The following is a 15,000-nucleotide window of genomic DNA, read 5'->3' as shown; positions in this document are numbered from 1 at the left end:
ACACCTCTACTCTACACACCACCTCTACTCTACACACCACCTCTACTCTACACACCTCTACTCTACACACCACCTCTACTCTACACACCTCTACTCTACACACCACCTCTACTCTACACACCACCTCTACTCTACACACCACCTCTACTCTACACACCACCTCTACTCTACACACCACCTCTACTCTACACACCACCTCTACTCTACACACCACCTCTACTCTACACACCACCTCTACTCTACACACCAGCCTCTACTCTACACACCACCTCTACTCTACACACCACCTCTACTCTACACACCACCTCTACACACCACCTCTACTCTACACACCACCTCTACACACCACCTCTACACACCACCTCTACACACCACCTCTACTCTACACACCTCTACTCTACACACCTCTACTCTACACACCACCTCTACTCTACACACCTCTCTACTCTACACACCACCTCTACACACCACCTCTACACACCACCTCTACTCTACACACCACCTCTACTCTACACACCACCTCTACTCTACACACCACCTCTACTCTACACACCACCTCTACACACATACATTTTTTTTAAATTTTGCAGACGCCTTTATCCAAAGCGACTTACAACAAATACATTTGTCTCAGTAAGTAAGTGAATCATCTATCAGTCATCGTAACAAAACGTAATCTATCCTAGGATATGGGGCCGTTGGCAATTAGAAGAATGAAGAAGTACTTCTTTTTTTTCCTTTCTTTTAAAAAAATAAATAAATACATGTATTTATAGTAGAGAAACTGTACAAGGGGGTAGTGGGGGGATGAGGAGGTCTTTAGGAGGGGCAGTTAAGATGTAGCCTGAAGAGACGGGTCTTCAACCTACGGCAGAAGTAACCATATACATTGGCTAACCTGCGAGAGGTGCAATACTCAATACGCAAGGCTCATATGATTGGCTCCCCCTCTCTCTCTCTCTCTCTCTCTCTCTCTCTCTCTCTCTCTCTCTCTCTCTCTCTCTCTCTCTCTCTCTCTCTCTCTCTCTCTTGTCATTACGGATGCATGGATTCAGCGGCTTTTGTGTCCCATTGTCGCACCGGATGCATTCAGGGGTATCGGTAACCATGGAGACGGGAGGTTCCGATTGTTTGCCGCGTCTCAGTACCTCGAGGGCTGTTCCTCCACCTCCACTCTCCTCTCTCCCTCTGGACCCGACAGGAGAGGAGAAGGACGCAGGTGAAAGGTCGGCTCGGTCCAAGCCCTCCGACGCGGGTCTGCTTTTTTTTTATTTTTATAAACCAGTCAGATAGAAAGATTGTTGAATTTCTAATCTGAGCTTCCCACTTACCTGGGTGAAGCACTGATCCAGAGCCAGTTGTTCTCCACTCCAGCTCATGATGAAGTCTAGATGCGTGGTCTACAGTGCCACAGGGTAACTGATCTGGGACCGGTCGCTAACTAAATAGCCTCGGGACCGTAATCAATGGGCCTATTGATGGTTCTCTGGCCCCGCCTACCGTTTCCTCTCCCCCAAGGCTTGGTGTGTGTCTCTATGGGGAAGAGATTAGGGCCTCCATTGTGGTCCAGTGTACACACACACACAGGCACACACACACACAGGCACACACACACACAAAGCACACACACACACACACAAAGCACACCTAGGCTGAGAGGCACTCACTCACGCCTCACTGCACAGCTTTGGAGGGTGACACGGACAGTGGAATGAGGTGTGTGTGTGTGTGTGTGTGTGTGTGTGTTAAATGAAGGCTCCGGTCACAAAGAGAATGACCCCCTCTGGCCGCTCGTCTCAACGGGCAACGTCCAGACCACCTCTGGCATGGCGGGGTCCTTAGACTGGGCCTCCGGAGGGGGGGGGGGGGGAGGCTGCTGCTCTTTACAGACCCAGAGGCCAGCCCAGACCCAGAGGCCAGCCCAGACCCAGAGGCCAGCCCAGACTGAGAGGCCAGCCCAGACCCAGAGGCCAGCCCAGACCGAGAGGCCAGCCCAGACTGAGAGGCCAGCCCAGACTGAGAGGCCAGCCCAGACTGAGAGGCCAGCCCAGACTGAGAGGCCAGCCCAGACCCAGAGGCCAGCCCAGACCCAGAGGCCAGCCCAGACTGAGAGGCCAGCCCAGACCCAGAGGCCAGCCCAGACCCAGAGGCCAGCCCAGACTGAGAGGCCAGCCCAGACCCAGAGGCCAGCCCAGACTGAGAGGCCAGCCCAGACTGAGAGGCCAGCCCAGACTGAGAGGCCAGCCCAGACTGAGAGGCCAGCCCAGACCCAGAGGCCAGCCCAGACCCAGAGGCCAGCCCAGACTCGGCCCAGACTAGAACGCTCTCTCCCCTTCTCCCATAAACGGAGCCATGTCTAACTGTTTGGCGCCAGACTGAACTCAGCAGCAGTGGAAGGGATGAATCGTCTTTTACGCCCAGTGTGCTGGGTGTATTATGGGCTGTATTATGGGCTGTATTGGTAGTGAAGGGGTTAAGTCTGGTTGCCGTGCAGTGTGCTGGGTGTATTATGGGCTGTAGTGGTAGTGAAGGGGTTAAGTCTGGTTGCAGCGTGCTGGGTGTATTATGGGCTGTGTTGGTAGTGAAGGGGTTAAGTCTGGTCGCCGTGCAGTGTGCTGGGTGTATTATGGGCTGTAGTGGTAGTGAAGGGGTTAAGTCTGGTTGCCATGCAGTGTGCTGGGTGTATTATGGGCTGTATTATGGGGTGTATTAGTAGTGAAGGGGTTAAGTCTGGTTGCCGTGCAGTGTGCTGGGTGTATTATGGGCTGTGTTGGTAGTGAAGGGGTTAAGTCTGGTCGCCGTGCAGTGTGCTGGGTGTATTATGGGCTGTATTGGTAGTGAAGGGGTTAAGTCTGGTTGCCGTGCAGTGTGCTGGGTGTATTATGGGCTGTAGTGGTAGTGAAGGGGTTAAGTCTGGTCGCCGTGCAGTGTGCTGGGTGTATTATGGGCTGTAGTGGTAGTGAAGGGGTTAAGTCTGGTTGCCGCGTGCTGGGTGTATTATGGGCTGTGTTGGTAGTGAAGGGGTTAAGTCTGGTCGCTGTGCAGTGTGCTGGGTGTATTATGGGCTGTAGTGGTAGTGAAGGGGTTAAGTCTGGTTGCCGTGCAGTGTGCTGGGTGTATTATGGGCTGTATTATGGGGTGTATTGGTAGTGAAGGGGTTAAGTCTGGTTGTCGTGCAGTGTGCTGGGTGTATTATGGGCTGTGTTGGTAGTGAAGGGGTTAAGTCTGGTTGCCGTGCAGTGTGCTGGGTGTATTATGGGCTGTGTTGGTAGTGAAGGGGTTAAGTCTGGTTGCCGTGCAGTGTGCTGGGTGTATTATGGGCTGTGTTGGTAGTGAAGGGGTTGAGTCTGGTTGCCGTGCAGCGTGCTGGGTGTATTATGGGCTGTGTTGGTAGTGAAGGGGTTAAGTCTGGTTGCCGTGCAGTGTGCTGGGTGTATTATGGGCTGTGTTGGTAGTGAAGGGGTTAAGTCTGGTTGCCGTGCAGCGTGCTGGGTGTATTATGGGCTGTGTTGGTAGTGAAGGGGTTAAGTCTGGTTGCCGTGCAGTGTGCTGGGTGTATTATGGGCTGTGTTGGTAGTGAAGGGGTTAAGTCTGGTTGCCGTGCAGCGTGCTGGGTGTATTATGGGCTGTATTATGGGGTGTATTGGTAGTGAAGGGGTTAAGTCTGGTTGTCGTGCAGTGTGCTGGGTGTATTATGGGCTGTGTTGGTAGTGAAGGGGTTAAGTCTGGTTGCCGTGCAGTGTGCTGGGTGTATTATGGGCTGTGTTGGTAGTGAAGGGGTTAAGTCTGGTTGCCGTGCAGCGTGCTGGGTGTATTATGGGCTGTATTATGCAAGCTGTGGAGCAGAGAGAGGAAGAGAGGAAGTGCATTACAGAATGCTGAGCTCAGGGTTCTGGCACGCTGCCAAGCCTCTACACACACACACACACACACACACACACACACACACTGCTCAGCTGAGGGCTTTCCAAGCTTCCCACAAGCCCAGCGGTCTCCTCCTCTGTTTAGGAATTCTCTCTGCCTCTCACTCCCTCCCTATTGCTCTCCCTCCCTCCCTCCCTCCCTCCCTCTCTCTCTCACCCCCTCCCTGTTCATGCAACAGCTTTTGCTCTCTCTCTCTGTCTCTCTCTCTCTCTTTCTTTCTCTTACGTCAGCAGTTCAGCTCTGGGCCAGGCATGACTGAGGCTGGGCCATGCAGGGGAGTGCCGTGTGTGTGTGTATGTGTATGTGTGTGTGTGTGTGTTTGTGTGTGTGTGTGTGTGTACATGTGTCTGTACTTTGCAAAGGAGGGGGGAGAGGCGTAGGTGGTGTGTGTGTGTGTGTGTGTGTGTGTGTGTGTGTGTGTGTGTGTGTGTGTGAAACGTGATCCTCTGTGTTGTTGCGCTGTTTCATTGCTATTGCTCTCTCTCTCCTTCTCTCTCTCTCTCTGCCTCTCTCTGCCTCTCTCTCTCTCTCTATCTCTCTCTCTTTATGTGTCTCTCTCTCTCTTTTTCTCTCTCTCCCTCTCTATCTCCTTCTCTCTCTCTCTCTCTTTCTGTGTCTCTCTCTCTCTCTCTCTCTCTCTCTCTCTCTCTTCAGCTCCAGTAATCATGCTGCTGCTACCTTGAAGGAAGCATGTTCCCCCTCTCCTCCTACCTTTTCCACCCCCTCTCTCCTCCATTTCTTTTCACTCTTCTTGTCAAGGTCTCTGTTCATTTTCTTCTTTTCTCTCTCCCTCTCTCTCTCTCTCTCTCTCTCTCTCTCTCTCTCTCTCTCTCTCTCTCTCTCTCTCTCTCTCTCTCTCTCTCTCTCTCTCTCTCTCCCCCCCTGCTGTGTTCTGTTAGTCAGGTTTTCCAGTAAGTCAGTTGGGGTGTGTGTGAACTCCCCCAAATTAAGAGAAGCGAAACCTCTGTGTGTGTGTGTGTGTGTGTGTGTGTGTGTGTGTGTGTGTGTGTGTGTATGCGTGTGTCTCCGAGACGTTCCCGTGTGACATCTGGCTGTATATTCTTCTGCAATATTCTGATGAAGCACATTTCTGAGGTGCCAGGAACTTCTAGTCAGAACAGTTTCTCCTGCCGTCACCGGAGCTGTGATGAATCCCACATGGTGGAGGAGAGGCAGCCCAGATCTGTCAAGGCAGACGGCCTCTCTGCGTCTGGCTCAGCTTCTAACCCACCCTCCTACCGCAGCTGACTCCTCAAAACACTGTGTGAGTGTGTGAGTGTGTGAGTGTGAGTGTGTGTGTGTGTGTGTGTGTGTGTGTGAGAGAGAGAGAGTGTGTGAGAGAGAGTGTGTGTGAGAGAGTGTGTGTGAGAGTGTGTGTGTGTGTGAGAGTGTGTGTGTGTGTGAGTGTGAGTGTGTGTGTGTGTGTGTGTGTGTGTGTGTGTGAGTGTGTGTGTGTGTGTGTGTGTGTGTGAGTGTGTGTGTGTGAGTGTGTGTGTCTCCTCTCTTCATTAATTATAAACCATTGACAGTGAGATATTGTGTGTGTGAGAGATCTCTCTCTGTGTGTGTGTGTGTGTGTGTGTGTGTGTGTGTGTGTGTGTGTAATTGTAATGCACGTTTTATTTCCTCCGAATCATTTAAACAGCCCCGAATATGAATATTCATGATCAGTTCAGTGGTAGTTTTCCCAGAGGAGTTCTCCATAGGTCTGTCTCTCCTCACGCGGCCCACCAGAGAGGCCTGTATCCTGGCCAGACGCTCTGCCACTCCCCCCCCACCCTGGAGCCCTTCCTTAGCTCTACACCACACAACCTCCTCCAATAAGGACACCTTATCTCTTCCCACCAGCTTGTCCCCCCCCCCCCCCCCATTCGCCGGCTCATTGCCACGGTAACAGAGGGTTGTCGGGACGTACCGTGGTGATGGGAGGATTTTGACGTGCGGCGCATCCAGCATAGTGTCTTGTCAGAAACAGAGTCTTGTCTATGCTGTCTGCCTCACACCCCCCCCCACACACACACACCCCCCCCCACACACACCAACCCCCCCAACCATGTTCACAGATTCAACCTGTGTGTAAGGTTGGTTTTTAAGCCTTATGTGTGTGTGTTTGTGTGTGTGTGTGTGTGTGTTCTTGTGTGTGTGAGTTTGAGTGTGTGTGTTCTTGTGTGTATGTGTTCTTTTGTTGGTGTGTGTTCGTGTGTTCGTTCGTGTGTTTGTCTGTGTGTGTGTGTGTGTGTGTGTAGGGATGGACGGTTTCCAATTATTGAAACCGAAAAACCGTCAGAGAGTAAAACCGCGGTTTTCCGGTTAACCGAAAAATATGTAAAAAAAAAAAAAGGAGCGCCAATTTCAAATTATTGAGCCCTACTGCTACAATACACTCATGTCGAACACCATTAAAACACCGTAAGCACAGTCGCAACACATTTAGGCTACTTAGTTTCACAAATATAAGTGGAAAGGCAGACTTTTGTGAGCTACACCATACATGAAAACACATGAACACTTAACACACCAGCTCCGCTGATCCAGGGTGCACGCCTGCACGGAAGATCATCTCTTGGAACAGCGTCTTCAAAGTTTCAGCTGCTGCTCAATGTATTTAAATATTTGAATACTGCTCAATAATCACTGAAATATTAGACTTAGAATTATGCAGTGAACATACTTAAAGCTTTTCATAAAAACCACATGCCGCGAGACTGACTCGTCCTGAACTGTCGTAAGTCAATCAACAAAGAATGCCCCATCAAAATAAAAGTGCCCATGGTAGAGCTGTCAAAATAGAGCTTTCAAAATAAATGTACTAATACAGATAGAGATAAATACAGAACTACCTTTGCGTCACTTAGTGACCGCGTATCTTCTGAGACATGCGTTCTGTCATCACTTTCAGTAGCGCCTTCACACACAGTGGCGCTGTGCACAAACACTCTTGATCCGTATAGCTCTTGTTTTATTATATTGTGGTTTAGTAAATACTGCACTTGGAGTTACATTCAATGCATGATTTGTGCTATAGAACAAATAAAGTTTGATTGATTGATTGATATCAAATCAAATCACATTTTATTTCTATAGCGCATTTCTCACAAAAGTGACCCAATGCGCTTTACAGAGAGCAGCGAAAATGATCTTATTAAATGTAAGCGAGTAATTGTAAAAAAACTTTCCTATCTACCAATAACTGAAGGCAACTATCTTTCCCATGGAGTGATTCGTTACCCTTAAATATAATCCCAATTAGATATTAATCCTCAGTTATTCTTCACAACTGACCAAACCTCTCACTCATTGCGCGGCAGATTCAGACTGTATCATTGTTATTTTCACACACGACAAACATGTGACATGTTCCAGTTTTATTCTTATTCTATTTTATTCTTCTAAAAAAAAAAAAAAAAACGGTTTCAGACGGTTTTGATAAAAAACCGTTTCTATTTTTATAAACCCCGGTTTTCGGTTTAACCGAAAAACCGTCCATCCCTAGTGTGTAGTGATTGTTGTGAAAACAGAGCTGTGCTGCAGCTGTGCTTCTGATGCCTACCGCCATTCCTCTACACCAGCCCTGTTTATGCTTAACTGACAGGACCTCACACACACACACACACACACACACACACACACGCAGACACACACACACACAGTAAGTCTACAAAATACACACACACACACACACTATTTCTCTCCACACATACAATCAAATGTCACGACACACACACACACACACAGAGACACAGACAGCTGTGTGTGTGTCGTAGGGTAGGGCACCTGTGTGTGTGTCGTAGGGTAGGGCACCTGTGGGTGTGTCGTAGGGTAGGGCACCTGTGGGTGTGTCGTAGGGTAGGACACCTGTGTGTGTGTCGTAGGGTAGGGCACCTGTGTGTGTGTCGTAGGGTAGGGCACCTGTGTGTGTGTCGTAGGGTAGGGCACCTGTGGGTGTGTCGTAGGGTAGGGCACCTGTGTGTGTGTCGTAGGGTAGGGCACCTGTGTGAGTGGCTGGTTGGCGGGCGGTGTGACCTCACCTCTATGGCGCCCCCATGTACGCTCGACCTTACCTCCATGGTGGCAGTAGTGGACGGTGGTTTGAAGGGTATACATCCCTGTTCTATGGCTGGACCTCACCTTAATCATGGTGGCAATGGCATCAATCTAGCAGTTAAATAAAGGGGGATGGGTTCATGGTTAACCCAATCAAACATAAGTCTATCATCCCCTATTCACTGGGAATGTCCCCAATAGGATTAGGATCAGGTATGCGGCTCATGGAGAATGGAGAGAATTAGATTTTCCTTAAGGCATGCGCTTCCGTGAGACGGAAAAAAACTAAAAACATGGTGGTCTCTGGTCTGGGGTGGCCTAGGTCCCTACGTCGACCCCCCCCCCCCCCACACACACACACACCAACTCTCTGAGAAGCTTGTTGTTTCCACCTAGGCTAGGCTAACACAGCGTAGGTCGTGACGGTGTGTGTGTGTGGACCGGTGTGCGAACAGTGAACTCTGTCCGAGTCGGTGAAAGCCAGCGTACGGACGAGACCGCAGCCCCCCCCCCCCCCCCCTCACGCGTGACGTCCTGCAGAGCGACAGATTTCCCCCCCCCCCCCCCCCCGGAAAATAGCCCTACTTTCGAAAAAAGACGCAGCAAAACTGATTAGCTCGCTGCTCGGTGGCTAGCCTGTCTCCTGCTGGTGAATGTTGTCTCTGTGTCATGCAGCTGAGGTGGGGGGGACGGCGGTGGCGTCGGGGGCTATTTTAGTTCTTCCCCTCTCGATATGATTAAGGCTCGTCGTGTAGAATGTGTCTTATTTTCCCCGGTCTGCTCAGAGGCAGGACGTTAGACGCCCCCGGGTCCGTTTCGCTCGCTCACACACACACACACACACCGGCGCACACGGTGTGTTCACCCCTCGTGCGTTTGGGTGGTCTTTGGCGGAAAATAAACAGGACTATTAGCGGAGTGTGCCAACGCAGGTGTTTGTGTGCATAATGTGTGTGTAAAGCTCCATGTTTAATAGTTGAATGAATGTGTGTTTATGGGGTTTTATGCTATAGCCTATAGGTGTTTCCACTCGTGTGTGTGTGTGTGTGTGTGTGTGTGTGTGTGTGTGTGTGAGTGAGAGTGTGTGTGTGTGAGATTTATAGCGTGTGTGAGTGGTCTGGTTTCTGGGACAGCGGTGCAGTGTTAGGACCCGAGCTAAATTTGTCCTCTCCTGTTCCACTGAAAAGTTACTATGCCCACAAAAACACACATGCTTTATAACCCCTACACACGCACATGCACACACACACACACGCGCGCTACCACCCGGTCTCCCACCCCGCAGCCTCAAAGCGGAGCCCCGATCGTCACGCAAGCGAGAACATCAAGCTCTTTTTTTTAAGGCCCCGACATAAAAGTTGTCCTGGTAAGCTGAAGGTGTTTTTATAGCCGAGCCTTACGACATAAACCCTCTCCAACAGCACCTGTGTGCAGCCGTAGATTTGTGTGTCCTCTCAGAGAGAGCTGTTGGTTAAAACGCGCACACACACACACACACACACACTACACACACACGCACACCAGGGTTTCCGTTAGAAAAAATTGCCGCCGGACATCGTGTCCGGGAAGATTTCGATTTACCGGACAAACGTGATATATTCCGGACATATTAAAATATAATAAAAATATTTTTTTTCAAAATTATATAATTTTTTTCCCAAATCTAATATAGCTGTTTGTCGTGGTGATTACTGTTGTGTAGCGGCCTATATATGCCATTTAATGTCTATTTCTCATCCGATACGATTAGATGCGAGCTATATAATATATAATAATATAACATGATTCGCATGCGCGCTATATGTCCAGCGCTGAACGGGCGCCTCTGGGAACTGAACAGACAGCATCGATCAATGAACGGACTCCACATTACGTTAACTGAAGTTTGTTAAATTGTTTGGGATTAATGTGAGTTTTCTATTTTCTCTTTCCAGTTTGACCCTTTTTTTATCAATAAAACAACGTCATTTCTATAACCAGGTCTCGCTGGTTGGGAACGCATTTCGTTTAGCTGATATGTTACGCAACCGAACAGCTTCGGGAAAACGAGTAGCAGCGCACATAGTAGTGAGCAAATACTGACTTCCACTTTTAGTCCTAGGCAAAGGTCCAACACAATCAATTATTACACGTTCAAATGGCTCCCCTATAGCAGGAATGGGATGCAATGGTGCGGGTGGAATGGATTGATTAGGCTTACCCGCCATCTGACAAGTATGGCAACAGCGGCAGTGCTTGGCAACATCCGCCTTCAGTCCGGGCCAAAAGAAATGTTTCAATATCAGCTGATACGTTTTAGTTATACCTAAATGTCCTGACCACTGGCTCTCATGTGCTACAGATAACACCTGTTGTCTATAACCCACAGGCACAACCACTTGTTTTACAGTATTCCACTCACAACCATTTGCATTAGGAGGAGACCATTTACGCATTAATATCCCATCGTTAAGGAAATAAACTACGTTGCCCCCTATTTCAGATTCCTCACTAGCTGCATGTAAAAAACATTTGTTTAATGACTGATCAGCTACTTGAGCGACACGCAATCGCTCGCCGGTTACCGGGAGAGATAGGCTGTCAGCGGATGGTATGGTAGGACTCGGGGAGGATGGTAACTCTACCACTTTCTCCCTGGGAGAAGCTGAAACAATCGGGTTCTCATCCCTTTCAGAAAAGGCTTGCATAATCACACTATCACAGAGAGAAACATCGCTATCCTCCTCTCTGCCTCGACTCGATTGTGCACGAGTTATAGCGCACACCGGAAACAACCGCTGTTTCGCATAGGCAGCCTACACATTAGGAGACATCATCATGCCGGTGTCAAATCATATCATAATAAAAGAAATACATAGCCTATATATTCGTCTTTTTTAAAATAGAAGGAATCAGAATGTGAACTTTAGCGAATTGTATTCAAATTGTGCTTAGAGGGAATTATTTTCACCGGACATAAATGTCCGACGAGTTTTCATTTTGTCGGACTTCAATAAATTTTACCGGACAATGACCGGGAATTACCGGTTAACGGAAACCCTGACGCACACATATACACACAACACACACACGCGCACACACACACATGAGCACAAACACACACACACACACACACACACACACACACACACGCAGGCGCACATATACACGCACATGCACACATATACACACAACACTCACACACACACGTGCACAGACACACACAACACACGCACACACACACATACACACACACACGCTTGTACCCTTCAGGCTATAAAGCTGCTGCTCTACTACCTGCCTTATATTTACACTGCCCCAGGCACACGGCGCTGCCTAAGCACTGATTTAGGATCAGCCCCTCCTCGCTCCGGTCCCAACCTGAGCCCTGAGGAGGTGGAGCGCAGAGCTGACCTCAGGTGCTTTAGGGACGACCTCTCTTTGGTACTTACAGGAAGTAGCCTACCTAGAACCGTAGAACCGGACACTCTGGGTTCTCAGCATGCGGGTGGAACGTGGAACCCACCCCTGCTCTGTCTGGCCTGGTCACATGGCCTGGTCACATGGTCTGGTCTGGTCACATGGTCTCACGGAGCCCCGTGCCACGGAGACGCTAATGTGACACTGTACCACTCTGGAGCAACATACTGTACACACGCACACACGCACATGCACACACGTGCACACGTACACAACACACATGCACACACGCACTCAGACACACACACACACACACAGACAATCAGACACACACACACACACATACAGGCTCCCAGTCAACAGAATAACCTGATCCACTCCCTCTAGACCTGGGAAGAAGGAGTATGCTCTGAGAAAACCAAAAATAAAACTAATGGAATAAGAGTTCTCCCTCTCAATTTCACCGTAGGGAAACCTGACTACATGGTTGACCTGAGCTATGCTAACCACTTTAGCGCCAGCTCTCTCTCTCTCTCTCTCTCTCTCTCTCTCTCTCTCGTTGCTTTTGAAAAGAATCAGCTAGACACTGCTGATATTGTGTTCTTCTGTTGCTGATGATATTGCCATTTTGGCCTTCCCAGCCTGGCCCTCTAGTGACCACCGACCTGACCCCCCCCCCCCTCCCCCCATGTCCAAACAGACAGGATTTATGGAAGCCATTTTGAGACCCTCAATGATATCCGTCTCCCATAATTCTCGTCTGCCAGTGTGGTTTTCAGGGCCCCAGTTATCAGCAGGAAAAGGCTTCCCCTGTGCCACCCCCCCCCCCCACCTCCCTCCCTGTTTTCTGTGAGATGGAGAGGGGGGGGGGGGGGGGGCTTTGTACTGACAGAGGTAAACGGTGGTGTTATCAATCTGACTGGACTATAGGTTCACCCAGACTGTTACACTGCCACAACAACAACACACCTCTTCTAGTCAGAGACGGGGAGCGTCTGTCCGTCTCGCCTCGAGGGGGGTTTGAACCACCGCAAATTGCTGTTTTACAGCACAAATTGGTTCATATCAATTCACCAGAATGCAAGAAATTAAGTGTTTGATGTTTAAGGACCCCCAGACAGCCCTGCTTCATGGGTCCCCCCCGATGTCAAACACCACTGGTACCACCTCCGCCTCATTTTGAGCCAGGAAAAACCCTGATGGCCATGTTGGCATTCAAGTTGGCTAAACATAGCAGTGAGTCTGCCCTGTGTCTGGGGCTGTTTGACAGAGGCAGTTACAGTAGTAATAGTAGTAGTAGTAGTAGTAGTAGCAGGTCGCCGAATTAAAGGTGTCTGTGTTTAATTGCGGGACCACAGACAGCCCCCATACATCAGCTGATCATTTAAAGGGCCGGCCGTCTGAGTAATGTGCATGTCACACGCTGCTTTGTTTCATAAGAGCAGCAGCTATTACCCAGAGTGCTTTATAAAGACACTGTTAAACAGAGAGAGACAATACAGCCATTATTTAGGGAAAAATTAAGTGATACATTAACCGAACAGTAAAAAAAATAATCGTTAGACTAATCGTTAAATTAGCCGTTAGAGTAATCGACTAACCGAAAAAATAATCGCTAGATTAATCGTTAGAAAAATAGTCGTTTGGGACAGCCCTAGCTGATAGCCTGGTTGTATAGGGCTATCAACCATCGCTAGCTCTATTCATTACCCGTACTTTGGAGGCACTGCTGTACTACACCTGACACTCAGTGTGTCCTCCTCTTAGAGCGATTGAACGAGCGAGGGATATAATTGTATTGATCTGTCATCAGATAGCACTTAACTAACTCTATTCTCCATCTAAGATAATGGTCATGGAACAATATGATGTCATTGCAATCTCAATGATTATGATGGAAACGATAACCGAAGTGGAAGGTTCATCTAGCGTGATCTAGACTGCGCTACGTAAGCCTACGCTAAACCGTGACAAAACGTGCGACGGCGCGATCTCAGTTTGCGTCTCGGTTTCAGTTTCAGTTTATTCCTGCCGTGGCATACATCTAAGGGCTTTTCCTAATTTCGTTCGGTTCTGCCAGGGAACCGTTTTTTTTTAATACCGAGAGGTAATTTCGAGAAGATAGCCTCTCTGTGTTGTGGTGTGTAGTGGGAGTCGTTTCTCTATAGTGATTAAACAGTGCAGTGTAAAGTGGCTACCTGGAGTGGAGACCAGACCATAATTAGCTGGTTTTGTGTGAAGATGGAGTCAGAATGGCTTGGCGCTGGGTTGTTTACCCCGGCGATAGTGTAGCCTAGTGACGGTGGGCTGGCGGAGGAGGACCGGCGGTCGATTTCGGCGTCGCTTTTTTTTACGGCGATTAACACAACTCATCACCATCCCGTCGTCACTTACAACGTTGCATTTAGATGAGTTCTTTTTAGAAAAACACCTTTTTATCCTGGTACTACATTCAACCTGGAAGTAGCCTGAGAATGAGGCGCCATTAAATGTTCTTTCAGCTTTTTTCCTCTCAGGTGCCAGTGACTCAAGCAAGGCTGCTGTTTCTGCTGTTAGAAAGCAGAGTGAGTCTCAGCTTACTAATACCACACATATATCTGTCTGCAGCCGGGGCAAATAAAGGATAAGATGGTGTTTGACGGCAGGGTTATGGCCGTACCCAGATACATAAATGTTTCCCTCTGTATACACACACATACAGACACACACCCATATACACACACAGGCTTATGGACTTTAATGCTCTGTGTGCTTTCTTGTTGCTAAATGGCCTCTGTGGGCCTCTGCTGTACGGTACAGGAGCAGCTCTCTCTCTCTCTCTGAGGGGGAGTAACAATCCCAGCAGCTCTGAGGAGGGGGGGGTGCTCAGAGGAGGGGGGGGTAGGTGCTCTGAGAGGGGGGGGGGGGGGGTAGGTGCTCTGAGAGGGGGGGGTGGTGCTCTGAAAGGGGGGGGGGGGTGGTGCTCTGAGAGGGGGGGTAGGGGTGCTAGGTAAGCATCAGAGGTGTTGTGGAAAGGAAATGAAAAGGAAATGAGAATGTTGTGGCCTTTCGTCTCCCCAGCCCTCCCCTCTCCTGGCCAGAGTGAGTGTGAGTGTGAGTGTGTGTGTGTGTGTGTGTGTGTGTGAGAGAGAGAGTGTGTGTAGGCCTGGGGGGGGTTTGACCCAGGAATGACCCCTCAGCTCTCAGGCCTCAGACAGAATGTCATGTTTCGTGTTTTTCAAAAATAGAGGATAGACATTCCTGTGTGTGTGTGTGTGTGTGCGTGTGCGTGTGCGTGTCTGTGTGTGTGTGTGTGTGTGTGTGCGTGTGCGTGTGCGTGTGCGTGTGGCTATACCTTATGAGCTCTATTACATTAGAAGGTCATCAGACCGCAGGCCTCAGAAGATCAGCAGTTTTACCCAACAGACTCCTGGGAAATCTCCCACACAGAGGCGGTCCCCTCTTCAGAGACTGCTCTCCTCCTTTCCCTTGCTTCCTGTGTGTGTCTGTGTGTGTCTGTGTGTGTGACTGTGTGTGTGTGTGTGACAGTGTGTGTCTGTGTCTGTGTGGTTACACCTCCAGAGACTGCTCTTCTCCCCTTCCCGTCCTTACTGTTTCTCTGTCTCCAGCGGCTACAATCTCTCTCACACACAC

At 49.4% G+C, this 15,000-nt stretch overlaps 1 protein-coding gene across 1 annotated transcript in view; it reads left to right on the top strand.

Annotated features, from left to right (window-relative positions):
* The window catches only part of LOC308154913 (zinc finger SWIM domain-containing protein 6-like), a gene marked incomplete at its 5' end in the record, with an annotated part of 57,009 nt that overhangs the window by 24,955 nt on the left and 17,054 nt on the right, over positions 1–15,000 (top strand). The window lies entirely within an intron of this gene.

Source organism: Nansenia antarctica (genome assembly GCF_963989245.1).
Source record: "Nansenia antarctica genome assembly, chromosome: 4".
Taxonomy (NCBI): domain Eukaryota; kingdom Metazoa; phylum Chordata; class Actinopteri; order Argentiniformes; family Microstomatidae; genus Nansenia; species Nansenia antarctica.
This window is presented reverse-complemented; position numbering and strand designations above follow the sequence as displayed.